The sequence below is a fragment of the Anser anser genome, assembly GCF_964211835.1.
Source record: "Anser anser genome assembly, chromosome: 11".
Classification (NCBI taxonomy): Eukaryota; Metazoa; Chordata; class Aves; order Anseriformes; family Anatidae; genus Anser; species Anser anser.
Window position 1 is genome coordinate 7,847,995 of NC_139732.1, and position 22,998 is coordinate 7,870,992.

General features: G+C 36.8%; 1 long non-coding RNA gene across 2 annotated transcripts in view; it reads right to left on the reverse strand.

Moving 5' to 3' along the window:
- Positions 1-22,998, reverse strand: part of LOC310905314 — a 132,719-nt gene that overhangs the window by 51,635 nt on the left and 58,086 nt on the right. Inside the window, exons 3-4 of one of the 2 annotated variants that reach the window (XR_014588941.1) lie at positions 12,420-12,547; positions 10,200-10,328 (exon numbers count right to left, since the gene is read on the reverse strand). The exons of the other annotated variant lie outside the window; for it this stretch is intronic. This is a non-coding gene — a long non-coding RNA (uncharacterized lncRNA). Of the gene's footprint in view, positions 1-10,199; positions 10,329-12,419; positions 12,548-22,998 lie in introns of those variants that run through there. 2 annotated transcript variants of the gene reach the window in all.

The window sequence follows — 22,998 nt, forward strand, 5'->3', positions numbered from 1 at the left end:
CACAGTCACTACTGAACCTAGCAAATTCATAATTAGTGACAATTTTGCACCTGCTGTTATGGGTAGATGCTGTTCTCTTTAATTTAACTTGATACCTTGATTATTCATCGGAAACGGCAGGAGATGCAGATTATCTTACATGTTTCCTGAAAAGAACATAGCAGTTCCAGCTGGATAAATACAGAAAAAATGTTTTCAAGAATTTTCCAGCAATCAAGACACCAACCCAGCAGTGCACACATTGGGCCATTGCATTCATGAACATCATCACCCCAAGGATGACAGTGATATTTCATATACTTAAAAGTAAATATGATAATAAATTTGACCATATTTTTAAGCTAAGCTACTAGCTGAAGATGGAAGCATTACACGTGTTTTATGCAAGAGATGATCCTGCTGGAGTGTGTATCTGACTCCAACATCAATCCTACTACAAAGATATCTGAATTTCGAACCACAAATGCCATGGGGTAGCTTGCAAAGTTCTTTATGATCACAAGGAGGGATGGATTACAGACCGAAGAATGGAGCACAGTCCTGCTGGATACATGTGTATTTGTAGCTGCACAAATTTCTGTTTCCTTCCTCTCTTCACCCTACAATGCTCAAGTGTTAAGCATATCTGACAGCTGAAGCACATTTTTGTTCTTTAGACCTAATATATAGAGACTAAGTCTCCCAATAGCCTTAACAGTTCTTCCTGCTAGGAGCCTAAAAGCAGCACTTCCAAAAAGGGGAGGGAAAAGGAGTCTTGTGTATGGACACACAAAGCTTAATGTCCTAGAACCCTTAATGTCCCAGAACCAAAATAAATCCTCTGCTACTCCTTCAGTAGTTCAGACCCAGAAAGTCAGAGCTCACAAAGGTTCTGCACCAGTACTACAAAGCAGAACAGTGTATTTGGAGCAGCACCGATGGGACTGCTTTATCCTGCAGGACTCTGTTCCCAGTAACTAGGCTGGCATATGAGAGGTTTTTATAGCCCAGCCTGGATCAGCTGCAAAATGGTGGTACAGTACATCACACATGACTTTCCTATTTCCAGTTATGCCTTACACTCCAGCATTCAAGGCACCAGAAACCAAACACAGGCCACTACTAGCTGATGAAACCCTGCTAATTCCATTGTATTTCAAAACAGTATTTACTTCCTTCTAGAAGCAATGAGCACCACACAGTATTAAGCAATCTTTTCCACACTCTTTTTTTCTTGGGGGCAGGCGGGTCAGTGTTGGCAGCACAGTGCAGGGTGCTATAACGCATGTCATTTTAGTTACTCTTACTGAAAATATCGTTTAAATACTTTAAATCATGACCCCTTCCTCAACTGTAACCAAGCAGGAGGAAAAAAGGAAAAAAGCATTTGCAACCTCCTTTATCTGGCTGACAGATGCATAATAAAAAACATGCAAGGAATAAAGTGCTTGCTTGGAAACTGTGCATGATCTTTCAGAGTATGAGTTACATTCGAGATTTGATTTTTCTGGTTGTTACCTTTTTAAAAAAAATTAATAAGCCACATCCTCAGTTAATCTTAACCTACTCCAAAATCAAGGCTACTTGATCCTAGTACTGCTAGGATTCTTCTTCCATCTCAGCAGGGGAAGCCATACAGTGTATTCTGACATTGTTTCAGGTGTACCTTTTTGCATCTCCTCCTCTTTGGAGGGATCCTACAGACATTACATTTTTGCTGAAGGATAAAACTCTCTACAAGAGAATTGTGTGTTGTGAATTGGCTCCACAGAGCCAAAAATACAGGACCAAGTAGGTATTTAAAAGTAAATCTGATTATTTTCCTAATGCAGCCTATAAACTCACTAAGCAGTTTAATTGCTCTCTAGATAACTGACATTACAATTACCATAAACTGAGTTCACTATTGGAGCATTCACAGAAAATGCTCTAACTTCATAATTACACAGATATAATGGGAATTAGACAATAAAGAAATGCATACCCAAGCATTCCTCCTAATATCAAAGAATTATGTTTAGGTAGATACAGAACCATCAGCATACATGAGCACACCACTGACTTCCTTTTAAATTATCAATTCTGTGATCTGTAAATTAGGAAGATTACATAGTTCTTGAACAGATCAGTGTCAGAAGCAAAAAGGGACATTGCTCAGAACTAGTGTCCTGGTTTCACCTGAGATAATTTTCTTCCTAGTGGCTGGGATGGTGCTGCCTTTTGGGTTTAGGACGAGAATAATGCTGCTGACACACTGGTGGCTTGGTTGTTGCAGAGCAGTGCTCACGGAGAGCCAAGGGCTTGTCTGCTGCTTGTGCTGCCAGCGAGAAGGCTGGGGATGCAGGACAAGCTGGGAGGGGATGGAGAGAGGAAGCGAAGGCTGTGTGGTGCTGAGCTGCCCGCCAGGTTAAACCACAATAACTAGTAAACTGGTACCAGGAACTCAATCTAGGCCATTAAATTCCTCTACTACAATAACTACAAGTCAATCTCTTCTGTCACAATACAGTCATATGAAGACAAACGGAATTTGCTCTGAACAACTGTCTCTATCTTGCCTGCAGCTAATGAATCCTTCAAGTGTCACCAAGATGTGCACAGTGAACACTGGAGAGGTACAGAGGAGTTTCTTTATGTTGGGTGTATTCATGTAAAACGACATCTGCCCTGTGAACGTCTTGCAGACAGAGTGAGGTTGCATTGGACATGCAAGCTAGGAGCCTGTCAGCTGCTCCTGTTCTTCATCAACCCCTGCACCAACCAAACCCTCCTGCTGGTGCTGAAGAGAAGCCACAGCATGAGAGTTGCTCTGGTGCATACACATAGATCAATCTAGGCTAAGAATGCCAGACGAACAATCCCCACACATACACTCCCATCTATGAAGACAATGGTTTCTCCTACAAGAAAGCCATTTCTCTGTCAAGAAAACTCAGGTACTACAATGAGGTATTTCCGACAGTCACAATACCTGTTACACTAACTGCTGGAGAATTTTTACCTTTTTGCTCAGAACAGTAGTTTGGATCTTTATATCCCATAGTTGGAACACAATGAAACACAGAACTATGCATACATAACATCAGTCTAATACCTACCCTTGATAGCAGGTTGTGCCTGCATGCTGGTTCAGCTTTAGGAATTCAAGTGCCACATAAAAAATAAATTTGCATTCTTGAGTATTCAGTTTCAATGGGTGACTATAATGAACACAGACACATTGAATACAAAAGAAAACACTGGAAAATCAAGGACTTGCTCTTTACTCTTCTAATAAATCTATTTAAAATGTTTTCTGCTGACTCAAGGATTGCTTATATAGATTAAAATTCAGTTTTAGCATACACCAAAAAAGCCATGAAAATCGCATCTTAAATTCTGTTGATACGCCAGGATTTAAGCTCACTATTTCTGATCCAGGCCATAAAAGATTTGAAAGGATTAAGCAACTCCTCAGGACATACAGAAAACACCATCTTTGCTGCTGTAATGTAGCCATGAATATGTCCTCATGAGAAATGTTTCTATCCATTTTCAATCATGTAAACACATGTCAATTGTTCAAACCTATGGGAGAAAAACAAGCTGCTTCTCCCCCTTCATCTGTTGTTCAGAAAGTTGCTGCTTTGTCTTTAGAGCTCTGCTGATGCTGCTTTCAGCAAGCCAGAACTCCATTGTTATAGCCTGTCTTTTCATATGCCTCTGGGGACTGAAAGGATGGTGCAGATGGTAAACAAACATGCTTTATCGTCTTTGAGCTTAGACTGAGAAATTCAGATTTGTTTTTCATTTCTGGAGTGCAACTAAGCAAAGAGATCACTCAGATTTATAATCAAGCTGGTTCTCAGTTCTGTGCAACTCTTCTGTGATTGTAGCGTCTAGCATAGATATTTCTCAGACACAGAAACTTGACTGGCAAGTTTTAGCATTTTGTTATGTACCTAAATGTCATCAGGCTATTTCATTCTGCTTACACATTATAAATGTAAGTCAGAACTCTAATGACATGAATTCATAAAACCTGAAGCTTCATCTCATGTGTCCTATTCACATATGGGGCATGGCGTATGAATATACCTGAATTAGCACACACCAATTAAGGTCAGAACTTAATAGCAAAATAGGGGTATGCTTCCTTCACTGTATCCTGTAGCTAGCTCTCCACCTGAAACTGCTGATTCCCGACAGAATGCTATTTTCAGTCATATCAGAAATCTAGATTATCTTCAACAGCAATGAAAGAAATTGTTTCAATGCTACCAAAAACAACTTTATGCCTATCTTACCAACATAGATCTAAACAGTAGCATGTATTAGAAAGAAACAGATTTTGGTCAAGTGCAACATTTTGCAGAAAGATATAGCAATGAAACAAGAAAGCACTCCATTTGTTTAAACTATCATTAGCAGAAGTGTAAGTTATTACTACAACATGCTTGATATTTGCTATATGGTATAATAAGAACCACCAAGCTCAGAATCCACAGTCCTAGAACTAAAGCTGCTAGCTTAATCTGGCACATCAGAAATATTAAAAACTATGCTAGTTACAAACAGTTAATCACTCAAGCTGTAAACCAAAAATTAACCCTCGGGAGAATAAGTCTGCTCCCTGCAGATGTCACCACTTACTTAAGCCAGAATGATACGATCCATGTATGTCAGACAAACCACTAACCACTGAACAGTGTTTCCTACTTTCATTAGTCCTACTGTGAAACATGACACTTGAAGAGCAAAACTATCTTCACCAGTTGCTATTGCAGTGACCATTGGCAGATGATACTGTATTTTGGAGCAGCAAGAAAATTTGAAAGATCCAGTTTCTTCTTAAAGAATAAGAGCAACAAGACTCAAGTCACATATTAATTGTGAATTTATACCATACTCAAAAAGAAAGAACCTGGGCATTTTTTTTTATTTTTTTTACATTACTCAGAAAAAATACCAAAACTTGGAAATAGCCATGCTGCTATTTTAGATAAAATTTAGTATCTCAGCTACTTTTAAAGCAACTTGAACCACTAAGAGACCTGTACTAGTTCTGTTCTCACCATAGAAGTTCTATCCAATTCATCTTCCTGTCTCACAAATCTGCCACTATGATGCAAGGACAGATGCTGCAAGTCATGCTGGTATGGATTTCAACTTGAAATTTGCCTTTGGCATTCCATTATTGTGAAACATTGACAAATTTCATACGGAGAAAGTTCTAGATCCTTCTGTTTTAGAATGTGAGGAGGACACAGCCATAGCATTTATCCAGCCTACAAACTAAGGGGCATTTGATGAAAACAATTAAAACTGTATTGTGGATCCAATATACATACTGCTGTATAATGAAATTGCTGTGTCTCTCCTTTAGCCTTCACAGATCAGAAGCAGTCCAGACTCCCAGGAGCCTACATACCACAGCTGAAGGTAATTTCTCCAGCTTCTCATGTTTGCAACAGAATGTTGTATATTTTTCATTATACAGAGTTTCTCCACGAGCCTCTGGAGAGGCTGGTTTTATACACAGTTGCTCACCATCCAAAGCTGATCATATCACTCAATTCACACAGCTTCTTGCTTATAAGGACTTTCTCATCCTACATCCAGGTATTTGAAAGTGTTTTCAGATTTCTAAATGTCTAGAACAAGCTCCTTTTATTCAGCTGGGCACTGGAGAACTCTCATGTGAAAAAACAGTAAGGTTTTCACCATATTATTGTTCGCTTTCATCTTCTATTTATCACCATGTCTTCAATTTCATCTCTAAATTACAGAGCTAGGACATTCTGATAGGCACAATTGCTGCTGCTCAGTTTACTACCTCCTGTCAGTCCTTGATTGCTTCATGACTTTTATTCATCACAGCTTCAATTTATTCCTTGTACAGAGTGACCAAAGCCCAGAAAAAGGAGAAAAAAAGATCAGGAGATTGCTGTAGTTAACTCTTCAGGGAGGTAAAGAAAGGAAAAACTTGAATAAAAAAAAAATCATCTAGCAGAAGTCATAATAGTTCAGTGAGTAGTATATGCATGTTTACCAAGTTACCTTTCTAATACGTTATTCTGCAAACATTCATCTTCCATCTGGTCCTTTTATAAAACTTACTTTACTTTAAGGCCTAACAGAAATTCTCTGTATTTCTGCCTCTTTACACAAGGGTTGTACTTGCATTAACATGCGTCCAACATGCAACAGAAGCATGCTTGTAACAAGTTGCTACAGGGATTTAAAAAAGGGGATCACTGATTTGTAAGCATTCAGGGATTTTGAATTAATTGTCTTCAGGCAATTTCTAATATATGATTGGAGAGGTTACCTATTGAAGGCCCTTACTCCTACTCAATTCACTTTGAAATGGAGGGCCTCACGGAGCCCCTCAGCGTATCCAAGGCTTAGGAGCATATCTATAGAGAAACACTGCAGAATCTCCCCACCTGGATAACATTTACAAACCTACAGTTCTACAAAGAGATTTACCCTGCCAACATATAATCCATCACATTCTCAAACATACAGGTTTGAAGGGGATCCCAGAAGTGGAAGACATTGGTAGGTGTGATGTTAGCAAGTGCCCCACTGGAAATGGGGGTTCTGCCAGCCAGGGACCACGCACCTGCAGCCCATCCACCCTGCAGGCGTTGGCCTAGTTGGGCGCGCACATCCCACCACCAGGCACACCTCAGTCTTTCCGCTTCCGGTTTTATATACATGAATATCCACCACATCTGCACACCACCCTCCCACCACAACCACCTTCCTTCCCATCCCATACGAACTACTCACCTTATGCAGGCAGTTTTTTCCTAAGTTTCCTCTCAGACTGCAATGGCCCACTGAAGCTTCAGCCTCCGAATCCCTACTCAGAGAACTGTGGAAGGAGCAACTTGCCCTCAAGAACACCCAGTCAGTTGCCACTCACACTTGGTGCCAACACCAGTATGGCGGCAGGCTGGCTGTGCGGAGTGCCACCTTGCCCAAGCAATGTCTAAATTCTCACTTTTCTGTACAGAGACACAGGGCTGAGGTTTGGGTCTGTGTGACGACTGCCACTGGTGGCGCAGTAGAAGCTGAAGGGAGCTAGAGGAGGACAGATCCACAGCTGCGTTTAGGTATCACTAGCAACTCATTAAAAGGAGCTGAGCAATCAGTAGCTTTAACTGAATATTTTGTTGAGACCATGTTGGTAGGATCCAAACTTAAAATCAAAATGCCTTGGGGGCAAATAAGAGGGTTTCTTCAAGGATCACCCTACAGATACAGACATGCACTAAAATGACAAACAGAAATGGATATTTCTCTCATAACATAACAATACCAAAATTAAATGATAGCATTTCAAACACACAAGTCTTCCAGAAAACACCCCACTGGAGACCTATAAAACCACCAGCAGAGGCATTCTGGTTTATTTAATCATTTAGGGAGCAGCTTTATTTTTCTCCTCTCCTCCCCCCATTAAGTTCTTCTGTTTAAAGACAACCTTTATATAACAATAATTTCTTGTTCACTGGTACTTACAAAACAAACTTAATCAGATATTTATTTGTACCACTTAATTTCTGAGCATGCCTTCTTACCTTAATAGTTATCAGATGACACAACCAGTAGTCATCTTTAATCTGTTTATGTATAATTTGAGGGAGGTAGGGATAGGTATTATTCTATTACCTGTACCTTATGTTAAGACATGCAGTCTCTACAACTCTATTCTGCCATATTTTGTGTATATCATGCATCTGTTCATACAGGTCCAAAATCCACTAGTACCTCAAAATACTTGTATTTTTGAAAGTTTTTTGTTTTGTTTTTTAAAAACTACACTATCTGTTGTGATACACTTTATACTGAAAGTTAGCTTAGCAATGTGAGAATACAACCTGCCTACAAGGTATATCAATACCACTTTGGAATACAACTGATGATGATGATAGGCGTCGTTTGTATGGAATCATCCCACAGGCAACATTTTAGAAATCCCAATACAGCAATACACTGCAATAAGCCCAGTTAGAAAAGTGGCTCTCTGTATGGAAGGAGGAACACGAGAAGAGGTGGGCAAATCAATACTATCTAGTTTTACGTACACTCAGTGTTATCTTGTGCTACTACATGATAGATTTGGAAGCTAACATACAACATAATACACCAATACTTGCTATGTCACTGAACTTAAGTAGAGAGAAAGATAATCTAGTGGAAAAAGCATACCACTAAAATGTTGGAGGGCAGCTTCTTAAGGGCATGAATAACAAGCACAGTAACAATGAATAGTTTGTGCTGAGGTTTAATTCTGCTTTTAAAATGGTATCACCCTGTGCTGGTAATGATACAGAATATCTTTATCCCAACAGATACTCTAGAAGCAGCGACTCATACAGCTGAAGGAAGAAAACTATACCCTGCTGTACTGACTTGGGACAGCTCTGCCTTCTTTACAGAACCAAACAGCATCTCTCCACAAGATCATCCAAGGTTTTGAAGTATATAGCCCCACTGATTGCTTGATAAGAATGTTCATGAAATGATAAAAAATTATTTAGATTACACCTGAATACATTTAACTTCAGAAAGAACACTAGCTATAATACTAGAACATCTACAGTATCCAATCCCTGCATTTGTGACGGTCTGTTCAGATTTACTTGTTTTGAAGGGTTCCCAATGCTTGCTCACAATTGCCCAATTTCAGGTTAGAACCTGAATAATGCATCTCTAAAGCATTATTAGGATTTAACACTTATTATTTGGACTCTTATTAAAAACAATATTTGAAAGTGCACCTTTTCTATTCCCATACAAGAATTGGTAGCAATTATTTTCTGTCCAGCTTGCCTTTAATGCAAATCTGATGTGTGAAAAAAAGGACAAAGATAACTAGCAGAGGTTATTTTAATAACAAAAAATCATTTCATGATTAACCATTATACATATCATATTGCAGCATGGGATCATACATAATAACAGCATGAGAGAACCTGTAATAGCAATATGAGGGCACTGCTCAGGGGTTTAGTGTATAGAGTGAACAACTGTAATAAAAAAGGTGAAAATCATGGAAAAAAAGGCCACAATTATGGATACCTTTTGAAATGGAAGAATAAAGGCCCAGAAAGTGGTATATTTAAGTACTTTTAAATGTGTTTGAAACTTTTATATCCTACTCAAGTCTCGGTTTTTAATGAGACACCACAGATGAAAAGGAGACAGAAATAATTTTGAATGAACAATCAGGGGAGTACTTAAAAATCAGGAACATTTGAGGGGGTTTAGGGAAAAGCATTTAACAGAACTCTTTGCTACAAAGGTTGAAAATGGTTCTCACTTATAATATCACTGTTGAAATAGCTGTAATTACGTCTATATCTTTCACACAAAACCCATATAAAGAAAGCACTATTGATCTAAAAATCACAATTTAGGTAAAATATATACATCTCACTAGAAATACTTGTACAATATTTTCCTTAAATTCATTTAATATCATAAGAAAGTGCCAGAATTACTCATGGCAATTATACAAGAGATACTGCAATTTCAAATTACAGTGAAATAATACAGTGCCTATTCATCAATTCAGCCTCAAATGTTGTCCTACTTATTGCTTCATTGAAATTGTAGTTTAGATATTGTATGTGCCCATATTTTTTCTATAGGCATTTCATTTGAAATATGCCTTGCCTTCATTAGAATACAGCAGAGGCATGAAGTGCATATCTACAATTCATATAAGGCAAAGGGCATCTCAGAAAGATATTTCGATAGCAAATTGAGCTGGAAGAAAGCATTTCAGTTCAATTCATGAAAATGAAGAGATTTCTTCTTAACCTACCTATCTCAGTGTTCCATAAGCAAGATTTAAGAACAGATGGAACGTAATTTTACAGATATAACAGCAAACATACCAGTAAAAAAAAAGCTAGATTCTCAAATGCTAAGGCATCCAAAATCATCTCTCATTGCATTTTAAATTTTTTAAATTTTTAAATTTTTTTAAATTTTTTTAATTTTTTTAAATTTTTTAAATTGCATTGCAAATTTTAAAAGACCTGTGCTCTTTGCTGTTGTGCCCTTACTGTAAAATTATGATATCTTAACAAGTTCCAGAGGTCTGTGGAGGAGTTAAGAGTTTAATATTAAAGCTGAAAAGTTTGCTTAGAACATAAGCAGCAATTTCAAGTGGTGACATCCAGCATTATTCATGGTACCATGAACAACAAAAAATAAAGTATGAGTGACATAAGAAAAACAGTATTTTACCTTGGGTCAAAAGAAACACTGTCGAACTCGAGTCCATAAGTAAGATTCGTCCTTTTCCAAAAAGGGCTCATCTCGCAAATTCCCTAAAACACCAAAACCTGTCAAGTATAAGTGAAATTCAGTAATATTTCATAAAATAACCCTGTGATGAATTGATCAATTTCTTTTGTGTGTCATCTGTACATTGATTTGTAAATTTCACATTAAAGACAGGCTGATAAAGGTAATGTCCCCAACTTTTGCAAGTTCACTCATTGCCAGAAAACCTGATGCAAATATGACATTGACAACTGCTTCCAAGCAGGGTTCTTCTGCCCCTGACACTGCAAATCCACTTTAACTTGTCACAAAGATCTAATACAGTTTGTTTGCCAAATCAATATCTTTGGAACACTTGCTCCTCTCTGAGCTTTAGAAATGAATGCCTAGACCAGTGCAAATTGTTAGAGAGAAAATTTTGTCTGCTTTTTAGCCAAATCAATACGACTTCAAAGAATAATATAGTAAATCAATAGTAAATATCTTCTGGATTTATCTTATTGAAAACTGATTTACTATACAGGCTCTTGAAGCATTCTATATTTGTGCCATATTTAAATTAGACATTATTTCAGCAGACTGAAATATAGCTGTACATGACTTAGCAAAACGCATTCAATGCCTGTTAGAAGTATGGGTTGTGACTACGGTGCTCAACCTGCATCTACCGCTCTGTGGTCTTACTGTAGGTGCTTCCATAAGCTGGCAGTTAACCTCTTTTCATTGAATGAAGTGGTTAGTTCAATGAATCTCTGGTTTGATCAGTTACAAGACATTGAAATACATACAGAAGTCTCACTCCCTAACAGGACTACACTGACAGTAAATGTGAAGGCAGGAAAAAAAAAAAAAAACCACACTCAGAGCACTTCAGGACACTTACCCACTCTTACACGAGTACACACCATGACCTCTGAGCTATTCTGACATACTCCCTCCAAAAGCCATTTTTTCTTGGGTATACAGTGCCTGATAGATAACTTTCTGTGTGCTTCACCATCATGCTGTCCTACAGTCCAGGTATTATGCTTCTAAAGCAACACTAAACTCTGCAGAGTCACTCGTGCTCCATCCCCAAACACCGCACCGCTCCTCTCAGGCCTACAAGTACATTCAGGCCTACATTCAGAAGCAATTGATTTTGTTGCTCTGTGGTATGTGCAAGAAATACTGCTACAATGCAGCCTGGAGAGTATTTGGAAGGGTACTGAAAAACAAATCAGCAGAAAAAAATACAGGAGCTCTGGAAACAATTTTGTGTGTGACCTGAACTGGAAAGATGTTCTGAATAACACCCCATGGAAGCAGATTGGAAAAAGCATATTAAACAAGGATTAAAAGATAAGAGATTTGAAGATGAGTTAGAGCCTGGAACAGAAATACCGAACACAAGTGTAATCCATTATTGTGGCCTTCATAAAGTCATTTAGCCACTGCCTGGAGAAGCAGCTTTGTGCTCTGGCTTGTCTTCCTCTGTATCAATGTAAGTGTTTAAGTTAGACTGAATATGTGCAAAGCACACAGAACACATTTGGCATGTTACTTTCCCAGAGTTTCAAGCAACGTTGTTCTGCATGCATGATGCCAATTGGAAGAATGTGAGAAAAAATGCAGTCCCAAAAGACTGAGACTTTAAATGCATATTTAGCACTACTGTATGCACGACTTATAAAAAACATCCCATGAGGATGAGCTCTATTGAAATTCAAGTCACAGTTCATATTAAGTCAGTTTATTGTTTTCCATCTAATAAATGAATTACTTTAACTCAGGAACTGTTTGTACATTGAAATGCTATTTCTTTATGGATTTTTTTTATTATTATTACTATTTCAAATATAGGTCTGGACAAAGACTATACTGTAGTATTCAATAGCTTTTTTCTTTCTCCATCAGGAACAACAGAGAATGCTAAGGGAAGGGTAGATGCAGAGTTCTTTGAAAGCCTGCAATTGTGTCACTACAGAATTTGTTTTTGCCTCTGTCCTCCAAGCCATGCTTTAATACGAAATTAATTTTATGCCTGTATGATCATGATGTGACATTTTATTCCAATACAGACCTGCATAACCTGTGGATAGCTTATGAAAACCAGACTTTTTGCTCCCAGTGATGCCAGGTTATTGGAGAAAGATGTAAATTTAACTTACACTCATTCTCTTCGGAAGAAGCAGCACAGAATTTAGAGTATGATGAGTACTGGAATAGCTTCAGCTCCTCCTACGGCTCCATGACTGTGACACAACCTCCATTAAGACTTGAGGCGCTCGCAAGAGCCCTGGAAACCCATGGCACAAATACGAGTTCATTAAGAGTCGAATAGGGGTAAGCTTCCCAAACAATGTTATTCCTAATAAAAAACTGAATAGTTTAACACATTGCACTAGCTATTCCGTGCATCTTTTTTAGTCTTTCAAGAAAGAAAAAAGTCAAAGGACAGGGTCCATTCCTGTGTAATTTACAAGCTTGGAAACATGAGCATGCCTTTTCCATCTCTCATGAAGATGAGATTTCAACCCAACCATTTTTAATATATTACAAGAAATACAATTATTTGAATTGGTTTTTCATAAGCTATATCTTCATGAATATATTAGTTCATGTTTTATTACCTAAAAATAAACTATAGCTCAAACAGTTGACAGAATAAAGGGTAAGTCATGGAATAAAGGGAGCATCTGCCAGAGGTGATCCTGGTTCATCAACACAGAATTAAACTACTAAGTTATGCTGAGGGAAAACAACAACTACAACTTGAGCTCAGTACCAACTAAATATAGCATCCAAAGGGACACAGAGGGAATATCCTATCAAGATTGATAAGGATCTAATGGTTTCCACAATATTCTCTGAAGAGGAAACTATTTTCAGTAACATAATTCACGTCCAGTAGTAACGCCAACGGAAAACAGTATAAAAGCATTTAAGCGTGCAAAAGATTAAAAGATGGTCCTTCTATAAACATCTTTTGTAGACTCTCCACCCATCCATCATCAGAGAGGTACAACACCAGGCCTATGCATCAGATCACTGATGGAAAAGGAGTATAATGGTCAGAAATAGAGCATAAGGGCACACTACTATTTTGTTGTATTGGGGGTAGGGGGTATGCTTGCTTTAAGATCCAGTAACAATAAAAATATGAAGCTGCAATACAGTAACTTCACTCAGAACATCTCAACTGCAATTGTTGTGACACAAAATGCAGTATCTGACTAGGTAGTGGCAATAGATGTAGTTTTCCCAAACCTGTAGTTTTGCCATACTTCATTCATATGTATGTACTACATTCCAGACACTTCACATAGGTAGCTCACCTCTTAAAATTAGAGCTATATAATAATTTAATTATACTGTAAGTCTTACCAGTACGACTAAGTGCAACTTTATTTGGGGGAAAAAAGGTTTTTGAAATTGCGTTTAAAGTTGCTTGTGAAATACAACCTTATAATGAAATCCTTCTTGTTCTCATGATATAGAACGCTCTGCCAAGTCAAATGTTTAGAATTATAGCCAACAATTCTATTCTGTTTGTAGTACAGACTTTCTGGCACATGCAACTTTTACTTTAATTATTTTATTCTGGGGAAAAGAGTAGTCAGATTTATTACCAAGGTGGACTCCAAAGGCAATATTATTATAGATCTAACAGGTAAATAAACCAATACATTTCTTCAAACCATAAAGCAACTAACTGCACTTGGAGAAAATAGATCTGAAGAACTGAAGCAGAAGAGTTCAGAGGGGAGTTACAACCTCATTCTAAGAGCAAAAGGGCTGTATATTGCTCAGAGAAAACAGTTGACTTCCTTAATATCTACTCAAGTTCTAGAATACACCAGTAATCTGAATTAGTTAAAATTATATCTAATTTTGTTCAAATAATTTCCTCAACCTTACACTCAGCTTTTATATTTTTATATATATATAAAATGGCTGGCCAAAAGGATTAAGTTGATCAAAATTATAAATGACAGTAAATATTCCTTAGTAAAGTAATCAAATATTTGAGTAAATGGGGGGGGGGGGGGAAGGGGGGGGAAAGGGGGCAGACTGATAGACTTGTAGAGTAAAAATTCTGTAGTTTTATCATACTCATGATTTAGCTGAAATAACAATACAGTATCAGATCACAGAAGACAACATGAAATTTATCTTTCATATGTTTTGACATCTTAATATTTTGTACATCAAATTCAAAATACAGTCAGAACCTCAGAAGGTGCAGATAAGATGCCATTCTGCACATCAGGGAAATTGAGCCATTTCTAGATTGGTACAGCAGCAATTCAGCAGCACACATCAGTTTTTAGAGCAGGACATTAAGAATTACTGTTATTCATTTCAAATTGCTGCCAATAATTACAGAACTTAATTGCAGAGCTGGAAATACTCCAGATATGAGAGGTGTAAGATGAAAGGTATTAGCAAAAAAAAAAAGTGACATGCTCTAACACTTTTAGTATACTGCCTTCTAGCACTACACTATGGCACAAATTTACAGCCAATTTGAAGAAAAGAGCAAGGCACCTTATGACAATATCATTACCAACAGAGAGGAAAATTTGCTTTAAAGACACCCATCTAAGTAGATGGAACATCTACACATTTGTGGGGATAACGGAATTGCAGCCAAAATAGCTGGATTACAATACCTTTCTGTCAAAGATAAATAGGTAACCAGAGCCTTAAATAGAGCAAAAAAGTACTACCAACACCACGGAATTACATGCAGCTTCTCATTTGTTTTTGTTGGTCTGATTTTTCAACTGAATTCAGCCCAGATTTCCAAATCACTTGCCATAGTTCAGAAGGCATTGCTGCAAGAAACACACGTTGTCAAAAAGAATAGAGCCACACCTCTCATTGCTTGGGCCTGCTCACTGCCTGAGCAATGACCTGAATAATGCCTTGAGCATTGCTTGGGTTTCCTAGAAAAGCACTGAGTTTGACTAAGCCCTTGATTTAATTTGTCTCAGCATACACTGGCAATAGTGAAAACATGATTTAACCACAGATCTCTACCTGCACAACCTATCAATCTAGACAAATCTTCTTTGGATTGACTGTACTCTGCTTAAAGATCCTTACTCTTAAATATACTTGAGTTTTCATAACAATGAAGAAAAAGCATTTTATTACGATCAAACACTTAACCGTTATTTGCAAAATTGTACATCCAATTTCAAGATTGTACCTCAGATTTGCTGTTCCAGTCCTAGCCATATGATCCATGCAAAGCTACTCAGCCATGTATAGAAAAAGGAAATGCTAGAAATAGGCAACTCAAATGCTCTTTACATCTACTGGTCCTAAAAAAAAAAAAAAAAACCTTGCTTTTTAAAAAGTAAAAACAAGTTAAGATCTTAATTATCAGAAGTCATGAGTCTCCCATGCTTCCTTTAAACTTATTTCATAACTGAGCAGTATCATGCAAATAACAACACTGATGTGCTACGTAAGTTATGCTCTTGTGACCTGTAATGGCAGTAAATCACTAAAGAGATATTCAGATTAAAAAAAAAATAATAACACCAACACACAGACAAAACCACAAAAAAAAATGGATTTAATGGGGTTTGGGAATTTTAACTATTTCATGATGAAGAAAAATAGAGCTTTGTACTTACGGAAGATTAGTCTTCCACTAAGTTTTTCAAGTAACTATCTATATACATATAATTTAAACAAAGTTACTTTCTCCTTTAGTAATAGCATTTCTTTCAAAACAAATAAGGAACTTGAAGAAGAATATCCTAACATTTAGAATAGCTGAATTGTAAACAATATACATAAAAATTAAAAAAAAAAAAAAAGATAGCTTACAAACTCAAGCCTTTAAATTAGGAAACATCCAAGTTAATGAATATCCTGCCTTATTCAGTGCAGAGAATGGCAGTTTGCTTAATGAGCAGCTCTTCAGTACTTGGTTTCTTTGTCACTGAACCAAAATGACTCCCACTTTATTTATTGCAGTATTCTTGAGGCAGTTAGTTTTTCCACATAATTTTTCTTTAGCATTCATCAGTATTCTCTCCTACATTTTACCAAACACGGATTAGTATTGACTTCTCATACTATTCCCATGAGGCAAGGATCTTGTATTTTACATGCGAATACTATTTGTTGCCACCCAATTCATGTATTATATTTTTTCAGGTACAATTTCACAGAAAAGAGCCTTTCTAACTACACAGCCCTGATTCATCAGAGGAGACACATGCTGAATGAGGCATACATCTCACAAAAAGAATACAGGATTGTCATAGTCCATGTTATAGAGTCACACCAACACTCACTAGGGACATCAGCAGGGCTGGAATTCTGCCTGTAGCTTGACAACCAAAAAAACAGCAGTAGCAGAGACATCACAACGTAGCTTCATAGGATAGCAGTGATTCTACTTATTTTTAAAATACTTAAACCGTTTTTCTACTACTATCCACCTCAAAATTCTTACTTATCTTGCAGTCCCAGTATGGTATTTTTCTCTCATCTCATCTTTCCTGGTTCCCATTCTGCTGTTTACTCAAATCTGCCTTCCAGTTCTAATCAGCACTCGATTTGTCATCTACGTCCTCAGTCTTTCTAAGACTTTTTCTGTTCCCATTCTTACAGCTTTCTCCTTTCTTCCTCAGACTTGTTACCTACATCATTCCTCCTGTACTGCATTACCACATTTTTTCTTGTGGTTCTGATTACAAGCTTCTTTAGCTTTTATTTTTTAAAATAAAATCTCTAACCTTCATAACGAGTAGGGCTGACAGCACCAAACATAACTTTGTTATTATTAATAGAAAAGCCACAGGTTACAGTGGCTATAGTTTCTATAGTCACTCCCACCCCAGCAAACTTTGTATTTTTAAGATTGGGTTATGTGCTCATATATTAGCAAATTCATTTTGGAAACCACACAGACGATCACAGATCAACATGGTTTTAACACTTTCACATTGCTTTCCAAAGCATGAGGAGCCAAGCTAACTGAACAGAGACTGGCTTGAACTATATCCTACTACTGGAGTCCTGCAAATACAACTGAAATAATATACTAGGGCCAAACATTGAACAGCAAAAGATGTTGACTGAAGCCACAGTTAAAAATTAAAGGGTACATACTACTCTAAGTACAGTAAGAAAAACATTAAAACAAAAGCAATTAGGAGTTTCACCTTTCAGATACCGATTTAAATTTATAATACTCTAGCAACGTTTAAGTGGTCTCAGCAACTTTTAAGGAAAATAAACATTACTAGAACTTACATTTGGACTCGTAATTTTTCTCTAAGTCAAAGAAAATCACAGATGTCGATCTAAGGCCAAACCTAAGCTCTTCATAGTTCAAACAGGTAGGACTAACAGAACAGTATATAATTAGAGGTCAGAATTGGGCACATCACAAGCATTTTTTAATTGTTATTAATAGCTAGATTACACCCTAAACTAGTATTGCAACAGGTTATTTAACACTGCTCTGACAAGCAATTCAGCTAACCTGTTAGTATTATTACATAGAAAGCAAGTTCACAACAATAATAAAGCTATATCTTCATTAACCGTATAATTATTTTTTTTTAATAGAAAGTGACAGTGACAGAAAACCATCATCCTTTTTTCTCATTCACCATACAATTGAAAAACTGACTTATGCAAGGCATCAGGTAGTGACGGAAAATGAATGTAAGGATCCTAGTTTAATTTTCAGTTATAAAACATGGAAACTAATCTCTGACGAAGCAGAACAAAATCTAGCCGGGAGAGTAATTTTTCAAACATCTAGCCATAAAAATAGAATGATCAACCGTATTTCAAATCCAATCATTAATAATAGAATAATTTTGTTCCCAAAAAGTACAGGTTTTATGAGACTATTTGAGATTTCACAATGGAATCTCTATCAAATAATAGTTTTACCCCATGTACTACATACATATGCTTCCCTGCTTGGCATGCAATTCATTTAGCATTACAAACACATTTCTAAGTGTATAGCCAAGTTTACTGCTACATCAGAGAAGTGTTTCCAGTATTTTCCAGTACACCTTGGGAAACTTCTTGCCATTCAGCAACTACACATTCAAAACACAGTGACTGTTACACCTCAGCTAGGTAGACAGGTGTAGGTTTATGGAAACATTCTAAGAAACACAGAGCATGTTTTTTTGCTGGTTATTACTGTAAAGAAGGAAAGAATGATAATACACAGTTCTACTCTGTGTGACTTTTAATGATTTATCTGAAGTTGGTATTGTCAACTTTTATACATGATGATGGAGAGGATTGTTCATAACAACTCACTGCAAAGCTAAGAAGATATTTTAAAGAAAACTATTCCGTATATCTGTAAAATACGTGCATCTGAATGTGACGACATTTACAATGAATGGAGGGAGAGGGAAAGAAAACAAAGTGAAAGTTGGAGAGTAGTCTGATCAATGAGCCAAACAGCCACTGAATTTGCTTAGAATAGCAATTATTTTATCACCTAAGCATCCTGCTTCAGCCACATGTTAAAGTCCTATTCTATGGCCACAGGAAGAAGTTATTTTGTAGGCTCATATTGCTATTAGGAGAATATGCACAGTGTGGGGAGACACTTTGCAGAAGGGCTTGCTGTCATCAATGAGTTAACAAGTTTTGCAGGGGTGTGGTGTGAAAAGATAGTGAACTTGAAGTGGCACTTCCCCAAAAGCTGTGTGGTCACGTCCTGTGACCCATACATGATAAAGACAGACAAAGGTTTTGTGAGCATATTATTGACACCTAAGTCTGATTTGTCTGAGCAATTCACCTCGAGGCCAGCTTCAGACAGCAAAAAGGAAGCAAGAATCATGAGGTGGAACTGCAATTTCTTTTTGCTGCTTGGCAAGTCCTTCCAGGATGACTCAAGCCAATCTGTCTGATCATACACGCCGTTCGTATTTGCACATCCAGTCACATTCTTCCTACAAAGCTTCAGAAAAGAGGCTCTGCCTTGTCAAGAGTTGTATCCTGTCTGGCCAACAGAAAGGGAATTACGTTGATCAGGTAGAATTGTAATTAAAAAGATACAATAAAACTTATAGTCCCACATATATTTCTAACTACTGGTTAAAACTGAACAGTAACAGTCATCTCCAAAAGGCCAAAGGAAAAACTGCTCTGGGATTGAATCTGCTATTCCTTTATTTTGAAATAAATGGTCAATATCCAAGCTTTACTGGCATCAGTAGAAAAGCTCCTATTGACCTATGCAGAGCATGGATTTTAGCCAACAAGTCCGATAGCACATTAGGTCCCATTTGTCTTGAAGAACTTCATTGAAAGAATTATCAAAAACAATTAAAGCAGTCTGGCTAAAGCCATGTTAAAGATGCAGCATGGATTCATCTGACATGTCTGCAAAGCTAGATAAAGGCTTGTGTTCTAGGAACAAAACTCAGCAGAACTGAGCAATAATATTTCGGAGATAAGAGTGTAATTTGAGTATCAACACTTTCAGAGAAGAAGCAATTAAGAGAAATATTGAAGTGCCTAAGAAACAGCTTTGTGAATCCTTACGTCAGACTTCTAAACAAGAGAAAGTGGGTTTTACATAGCACAGGAAAGATCAGCTTAGATAGGAAACAAGTGTACTGACATTATCTTAGATATTTGAGTACTGCGCTGGATATTTTTTCAGAAAACTAAGCCATCCTATGCAGTTTAGCGTAGAAAACATTGTGTTCTCCAAAACTGAAACATACCCCACTCTTTTTAACTGTCATAATTTTTAACTTTGAATGACTATGTGGCAGTTACTTATAGGAAATTATATACTCTTCTCAAAGCGTTTCTCATTAAAGTATGCCTAGCTGAGTACTGGCACAAAAAAGAGGGATAAAAATTAAGTCAACTGAATTACAGGCTGCAATTTATTCGAAACAGGTACCGTACACCTTTCCTAGACTTGTCCCCAACAACAACAACAAAAAAAGATTGCTTTCATTTTTTGCTAACTAGCTGGTTTTGTTTTATTTTGAACAGATTAGGCATCTTTATCACCCCAAAAAGAGCGTGCTGATCTCTTCACTACCTAAAAATAAAAACTTACGTATAAAGATGCATTACTGTGGCAGCTTGTGTAAGAAGCAAAAGACTTTATTGCTTCAAAAGATCACGCAGTTATTTGTGTGATCTCAGTGGAAACAGGCTGAGCTTTTAACAACTAAAGACAAAATTAAATTCTAACTTTCTATTGAGCTAACTAGCTTACCTTAACATATCAAACTATGTAATGTCTTAGACAATTCATCACAAGCATACTGTCGGGTCCAACAAGTCTCAAGTAAGGCAATTTCAACCAATTACAACACACATGTACTAAAATGCAAAGTTGCTGAATGCTGGAAACAGTTTACCAGAATATCAAAAAAATATTTAAACGTGATGTGTTACAAAAGCAAAAAGAAAAGGATTCCATTATGTCACTGCCAAACTTCTCTAAATATTTCTATCACTGCAGTTAGCACTATTTCTCTGGATGACAAGTTATGCTCCAAGCCAATGTTACTACAGTAGCTGAATTTACCACTGAAAAGATTTGTCTTGGTTCCTAAACATGCTTTTCTAAATTCTGAGTACTAACTGGTTAAGAAAGTAAGGAGAGCATTCTTATAAACTGTAGCTGCTTATTTAAGTACTCTTTTCTACTTGATGTCTATGAGCATGCTCAAATTAAGATATTATACTCTAGTTATACTAAAGCCTGCAACTATATCATTTACCTACAGCAATTTATTCAAGGTTTCATCATCGTGCTGCTTTGAAGCTGAAAATGAAAGAGTTTACATTTAATGAAGACCATCTGAAGTGTCCCCATTGCAGCTGCAGGCTCTGTAGAAAGTGTAGTGCAGGAGGCAATATGCTGTATTGTAATGCAGATTTGCTTAAGAGTGCATCTGCAGCAACAAGATCATTTCCCATGGTCTTCACTGTATTTCTTCTATTATTCATAGAACACAATGTAAATGAAGCTATAAATTTTAGCACATACTAAATGTAGAAAGATAATGGAAATTGTGAATTATGAATGAATCACTGTTATTGTGATTCCTCAAGGATTCTGATGTAGACAATTATATGCATGCAAAGACACTGTAGCTAGATTTCTTTATATTGATCTTGAAAAATGATTTTAAGAATATTATAATTAATATACAGAATTCAGAGATTTGTTTTTCATTACAATGCTAAATACAACTAACTGTCAAAGGCAATTACATATCAATGCTACCTAGGGGCAGGCAAGCATACTTGTATTTAGGATTACTGAATTGGGAAGAGAAAGATAATAGCTTGCAAAAATGTGTTTCCTAGCTATCCACATGTGTTCTTTCACATTTAAATAAGCCACAGGCAAAGTTTATGGCGTATTTTGTAGTGAGCACATTCATATGCCAAGTAATAAGCGGTAAGATAGGGGCTTTTTTGTATAGGGAGGCTAGAAGTAGTTTCTGTAAATGGAAAAAGTATTCTTCCGCAAATTGCACAAACAAGCAACCTACAAATACGAATCTATTTGCCAGATTTATCACGATAGCAAGAGGTATTAATTATTATCCTTACCCATTAAGAACAGTTCTGTTTGTGATATGACCAAATTCAAGAGCTGTTTTGATTCAAACATGTTTGGAAATTAGTAAAATTATTCACTAAAATTGCTCTAGCTATAATCAACATCATCAAAACACTTGCAAAACCTTAGGGCAAGTCTGGATCGCACCAGATATAAACAGTAGCAGATGCATATTAAAATGGATTGGATCCTCAATTTCTCATCCATTTCTGAATCTCTGGAACCTAGACCATTTCTCAGAACAACCTTTGCTCTATTTGTAACTACAGAGCAATTGACTGACTGTCATCTAAGTAAACTTGTTGACTTAAATACAATTATTCATCTAGGAAAGGGATAAACAAGACATTTCTTAACAATTTATTACTGCATGTGCCTATGATCTATACCAAACATCTGCACCGTTTTGTGCATTTTTGGGTCACAGACTTCAGTTACCAGGCAATGCAGACACCTCACATATTCCTGAATTCATTAGCTATGTATTAAGGGCCTCTGAGTCCTTGTCCATTCTTCCACATTCGAATCCGCACAAAGTGAACTCTGAAGAGAAGTAAGGGATAATCATGGAATCTGTGCACCTCTTTATACTCAGCACAGCCTCTTTAAGTTCAGGCTAAAGTGTATATGGCCAGCATGTAAAAAGGCTTTGACAAATTCTCTCTGCTATGGAAAAAAGCAGGATATGAAATAATGACAGCTCAAAACATGAGTTCTAAGAACCACGCATACACAGGAAAAAAAGCAAAACCAAAACCAGAGTAAACAACTACCAGTACTCAAGTAGTTCCACCAAACTTGAAAATAAGTTCCCAGATGAGAACACCATTAACTGTAAGATACATACTATGTTTATAGAATTAAATATAAACAAACTTCGGATGACTATTAAGGATTTCTAATATTTGGAGTACTAGATTTTTTAAAATGTGTATTAAACTTGTTTGCATTAAGATTTTTACCGTATTACTTAATGTTTTTCATATTACTTAATGCTTTCATTTGTAGAAAAAGCCAGTTTCACCGTTCTGTTGCATAGCAATTTTGGATGTTCCCAGCAGTATTAAATCTAATGATCTATTCTTCACTTTTCTTCACTATTGACCAGCGGAGCTGTAGGACTAACAACCTGC